This window comes from Podarcis melisellensis (genome assembly GCF_964234715.1).
Source record: "Podarcis melisellensis genome assembly, chromosome: 16".
Classification (NCBI taxonomy): domain Eukaryota; kingdom Metazoa; phylum Chordata; class Lepidosauria; order Squamata; family Lacertidae; genus Podarcis; species Podarcis melisellensis.
The window spans coordinates 18,151,689-18,157,842 of NC_138533.1; positions in this window are offsets into that span (position 1 = coordinate 18,151,689).

Genomic DNA, 6,154 nt, shown 5'->3' on the forward strand with positions numbered 1-6,154 from the left:
AGATATGCTGAGATTCGGGGCTGATTTGGGTATTGAACTCTGGTCTCCCAGGCCCTAGTACTGCACTCTGAAGTGTGACATCATACTGGCTCTACTAATGACATTTTGGCAGTATGAGTGGTATTTGAACCTGCAGCACTTGCGCTCAAAACAGTTACCTGGCGTTATTATAGCACACACACAGTGAGGCATGGAAAACTGGATGGACCTAAAGCACCTCTAAACCAGGGTGGTGTACAATAGGCATAAGCATCGTTTACACAAATGACACTTTAAAAAAATTGGGGCTGCACCCCTGCTCACATTGCTTGCCAACCTTGCTTATCACTACATCCTTAGACCTCGCCAAACATCCTGCCCTGCCTCCCCAGGTTACATCTTGCCAGCAACCACCCCTTCTCAGTAAGTGAGAGCAATGTAAATCCACCCCTGCTACCTCATCGGCTGCTACTGTACAACTTGCTCCACAATCCACAGCGGCGGAGAGTGGTAGCAAAGCAAGAATGGAGAGCAGTTGCTGAGAAGCTGTTCTGTCCCGAGTGTTCCTCCATAGCTCATATGGAATGATGCTTCTTCACGCTTTGCCATTGCGGGTCCTTTTCTTGGTGGGGAGAGCTATTTGCCATGCTTTAGTTCACAGCGCCACCTGTCTGTGCCCAAGCAAACTGCTGTGTGATGACACCCTTAAGACAATATATAACAGGAGAAAACATTTGATTTGTGCTACACCTTACCTTGGAAAATCAGATAACTCAAAACAGCCTGTTACACATCTGCTGTCACTGTTGGTGTAGAAGCTCATTAGCGTAGATCCTTTTTGGTGGGTGTTTTGTTACATGTGTGGTGGTGTTTCGGTGGCTGTTCTCTAGTGCCACATCCGCTGCTTCTGTCTGCTCCTTACCTGGGCATAGCTTAGCCTTTTTGTTCCCAGTTGCCCAGATGATACAAGTGTGCCTTTTCCCAGTAATTGTCACACATTGGAGGTGCATTTGGATTTCAGAAACATGATTTGGAGGAGCTGTTCTCTCAATATCGCCACATAGCATAGACCTGAATTGCAGGACATACTTTGGCTTGTCTATTTTAAACAGAGAACTTGCACAAAATAATAATAATAATAATAATAATAATAATAATAATAATAATAATAATAAATAAATAAATAAATGAATGAATGAATGTCACATTGAAGGATACTCCCCAGCCCCCAAGTACAAGCAATTATTTTGTCTATTGTGAAACATGATAACTGGCTAGAAAACACTGGTTGTGTTCGTTATTGTGCACTTCCTGGGATCATTTACTTATTTACTTTAATAGGTGTGTGCACCCAGGTGCAGAAAAAGCTGTGCACATGCCAGAAATGGGAAAAGGGTTGGGGAAGGTGGAGAAGGAGTGACTAAGGCGGCAGCACACAAAACCCCAACGAACCACCAGGCTAAATGAAGGATGTTTGCACACCATACCCTTAAAGTGCATTCAAAGCATAATAGCATAATGTAATGGTTGGAATGTCAGACTAGGATCTGAGAGACCAGGATTCAAATCCCCCCATGACTATGAAGCTCAATGGGTGACTTTTGGCCATTCATTGGCTCTCAGCCTAATCTACCACCTAGGGTTGTTTGGGGGATTAAATGAACACTACCTTGAGAGAGAGAAAAGTTGAGATATAAATGCAATAAGTAAAGCAGATTCCCCTCTCCGCAAAGAATCCTGGGAACTGTAGTTTAATCCTCACTCCGCTACAACTCCCAGCACCCTAAACGGGCTACAGTTCCCAGGATTCTTTGAGAGTTGGGGTGTGCTTTAAAGGAATGGTATTTGTACGCAGTCTGACATTCTCTCTCACTTTCTCTCTCTATGTGCACTGCTGCAAGCAGCAAGTGGACGAATAGCAACAAATATCCGTGGAAAGCTAATATGTCAGAGATGCACATGCGGGGGCGGGGGAACTGGATCATTTGTGGTCTAGTCTGAACGGATCCAGCCTGGAAAACCAAGTTGTGATATAATGCTGTGTCCATTAGGTGGAGCCATTTTGTAGCTTTTAAAAAAGAGACAAAGGGAAGGAGACCTTGGGGCACCCGTGGCTAATGTCACCTTCCATATGTTACTGAACTACTAACCCAGGGGTCAGAAAACTTTTTCAGCAGGGGGCCGGTCCACTGTCCCTCAGACCTTGTGGGGGGCAGGACTATTTTTTTGGGGGGGAGGGGGATGAACGAATTTCTATGCCCCACAAATAACCCAGAGATGCATTTTAAATAAAAGCACACATTCTACTCATGTAAAAAAATGCTGATTCCCATATCGTCTGCGGGCCGGATTTAGAAGGTGATTGGGCTGGATCCGGCCCTTGGGCCTTAGTTTGCCTACCCATGTGCTAACCCTTGTCTGGGACAAACGGATTGATAAAAATATTTATATACCACTATTCATTAAATATATATATATTTCAGAGCAGATTGCAACAATTGTACACAATACCATACAATAAAACGGAATATAGAATCGTTAAAATCAGAAATCAGTCAGCCACTATTATGGAAAAATGTATTCTCAACTGCCTGCATAAGCCTGGCAAAACAGAAAAGTTTCCAGCAGTTGAAACAGAAGGTGCCTGGTGAATCTCTAGTGGCAGGGTATCCCACGGTACAGCACTGGGCCAACAACATGAAATGCTGCAAACACTGGTCCATGGTGAATATCTCCCCTCCTGAGCCCCAATTATGATTTGAAAGGGAGGCATTGTGCTAGCTTTGTGAGCCCCTGGGCAAGAAACCCTAAGATAAGAGCCCCTGCTGGATTTGCCAAGAAACCTAGCATTAGCCAGCCTGGTTCCTTGGAGAAAAGCAAGCTATGAACCCAGCAACAGGTGTCCAGAAGTAGATCGCCTTAGAGCCTGGAGGCTTCGTATAGCCACTGTGACATCTTCCTCCTCCAGGAAAGTATCTAAACCCCATGTAAAGCGGTCTAACCTCTTGGCCATGACCTCTTGGGGCAATGAGTTCCACAGGTTAATTGCACAATTGGTCAATGAGAACTTGCTTCAGCAGTGCCTTATGGGGCTCTTTCAATTGTCTCCAAAACTTTTACATTTGTTGCCTCCTTAGCTGAGAGACAGCATTTGCCAAGATGGGGAGGTGCCTGTTTTTGGACTACAGTCCCATCAGCTCCAGCCAGCCAGCAAGTCATCTGATGCCATGGCTGGTGGGAGTACGGATGTGCTGACTGGGGCTGATGGGAATTGTAGTCCAAAATGTATGGGGAGCAAGAGGTTGGGGAAGGCTATTCAACACCCGCTCAGGCTGCCTTCATCAGCCAGGATGGGCAAGGATCAAGCAAACAAATTCGTGGTCATGCATCCCTAAGAATGGCCCGACATCCGTCAGTTCTTGAGCAGCCCACATCCTTAGGCTGCTCAAGAACTGAGAAGTAAGCATTAAAATAGGAGCAGCAGCTACCAAAGCTTCATCTTGCTCCTTTGCACCAAGAGGACTCAGAAAGTCCCACGTGTGAAGGATTGTGGCCAGGACTTCCAAGCAATGCATTTATGGGTTTTTGTAAATTAAGCCCTTCTAACACCAGCTACTGTTGCTGGCCTCGTAAAAGAGATCAATTTACCTCTCTTTTTGCACCATGCTCACTGTCCTTTGTTCTTCCTCCCTTTATTTACTGTATTTGTTTTTATTATTATTATGCTGCCTTTCTGGGTAAGCCGTCCCCTCCGGCTCAGATGATGACTTTGAGTTTTTGTTTAGCAAGCCCTTAACCTTTTCACATTCCTGGAACTCTCCCTGCTTTGAGTCAGTGTTTCGTCAGCTCAGCTGGGTTCTGTTACTATCATCACCCATCTATATTTACAAGGTGAGGTCAGAGAAGGAACAGGAAAAGAGAGAGGGGGGGGGAGAGGGAGAGAGAGAGATTAGGTGTGTGTATGTCTGAGAGTGAATTTGGCATTTCAATAAGTTGTGGCCATGTGGAAGTGGGGGGATGATGAAGACTTGATAGATGGGAGGTTGGCTATGAAGCTTTGACCTTGTGATGCTTCCCCTAAAGGTAAAGGTAAAGGGACCCCTGACCACTAGGTCCAGTCGTGGCAGACTCTGGGGTTGCGGCGCTCATCTCGCTTTATTGGCCAAGGGAGCCGGCATACAGCTTATGGGTCATGTGGCCAGCATGACTAAGCCGCCTCTGGTGAACCAGAGCAGCGCGCGGAAACGCCGTTTACGTTCCTACTTGCACTTTGACATGCTTTCAAACTGCTAGGTTGTCAGGAGCAGGGATCGAGCAACGGGAGTTCACCCTGTCACTGGGATTCGAACCACGACCTTCCGATCGGCAAGTCCTAGGCTCTGTAGTTTAACCCACAGCGCCACACGCGTCCCTGATGCTTCCCCTAGAAGTCCACTATATGTGTTCCTTGCATCTAGCAATGTCTGGAGATTCTTGAGGCTTGCGTAAACTGTACAAACCCAATTTAGTTTAAATAGCTTTGAGGTGTACTCAACGCTCATCCTACCCAATTCAAAGTGCTCACCTTAAAGCCCTACATGACTCAGGCTCCAAATACCCAAAAGACCGTCTCCTTCACTATAGACCCACTTGGGTGCTTGCGTCCTCAGAGGGGGCCCTCTTGTTCGTTCCATGGCCCACAGAAGCTCAGGGGGTTGGCAGCTTGGGAGAGGGCATCCTCTGTGACAACCCCTAAGTTGTAAAACTCCCCACAGAGGTGTGTCTGCCTTCTTCACTAGACAGGTTTCAGCAAATTCAGCGGAGGTGTTTCACCCTGGTCTGAGACACAACATTTTAGGACCCATCTTATTTCCGTGATTGCAAGTTGTTTTAAATTGTTTTGAATGTTGAGTCTTAATGTTGTTAGCTGCCCTGAGACCTTAGGGTGGGTAAGTAGTAGTAACAGTGACTGTCAAGCCACTAGCAGAAGCTCGCCACTCTGCCCACAGGGCAGTTGTTTTGGACAGGTTTTAATACCAGGTTTTAATTGTTGTAAACCACCCTGGGATTTTAGGGTGAAGGGAGGTAATTAATTAATAACGATGGTGATGATAGTAACACTCCAGGCCCCACTAGGGTCCGAGCCTCAGCAGAATGGAAAGTGCTTCTCCCCACCGTAGCCACACAAGCCAGCCCCCCCCCCACTGTGCAGAGAAGCAGCCCTAGGGTCCTTCTGCCAAGCAGCTTCAATCGGACAGCTCTGGTCCCTCTGGCATGATGCTGTCCGGAAGCAGCCAGGCACCCATGCCATGCCCACCATCTGCCCTAGCTGTGCCTTGAGCCAAGCGGCGATGTCAACACACCCAACGAACTCTCCACAGGAAGGATGGGGGAGGGCAGGGAGGGATGAACTCATATTCTAAAGATCTTCAAAACATGTCATCACCTATTCCTGTGGAGGAGAAGGGGCAGCTGGGCTGGGCCCAGCCCCTTTCCCCCACCCTTAACCTTGGGCAATGTAGAAGTTCCTGCTTGGAGTAACTGGAAGTTGCTTTCCCAAAAGAGCAGAGCAGCTCTGGTTGCCTGGCCCCCTCCAGCCAGTCAAGACATTTTGTGGCCTGAGGTGAAGGACAAAGTGGTGCCTGCTCCCCAAGCGTTCCACTGGCAGATGTGGAAGAAGCTCAAAAACACTTGACATTGGAAAGTGAGGAAAGAGCTTCTTAAGCAAGAGCAGTCTACCTCAAGAGTGAGAGCTCGGGATCTCAGCAATCGGAGCTGTTGGGAAGGGAAAGGGAAAAGGATGTTGCACAGTGGTAGAACACATGCATTGTTAGCAGAAGGGTCAATTACTGGCATCGTGTGGCAGGGCTGGAGGAAGCAGCTTTTCTGAAACCTTGTTCTTTAACCTTTGGTCCAGCAGAGGCTGGTCCATTGGGGTAAATGGGGCACTGGCTCACCAGCTGCAGTCTGTACTCAGCCAGCCTCCACCTTCCTATTTACAAGTGCAGGTTTATTATGGAAGACCAATGCTATTGGGTGGCATGGAACAGTCTCCTTACATGCCCAGAAATCCTGTGGACCCGGGCCTTTAAGTGGTTGTTGATCTTGTTTATTTCAAAAATAGTTTCTCATAGTCAGTTATATGTTGTGAGGCATCTCACCGCTGGCACCTGGTTGGCAAAATGTAAGAATTTTA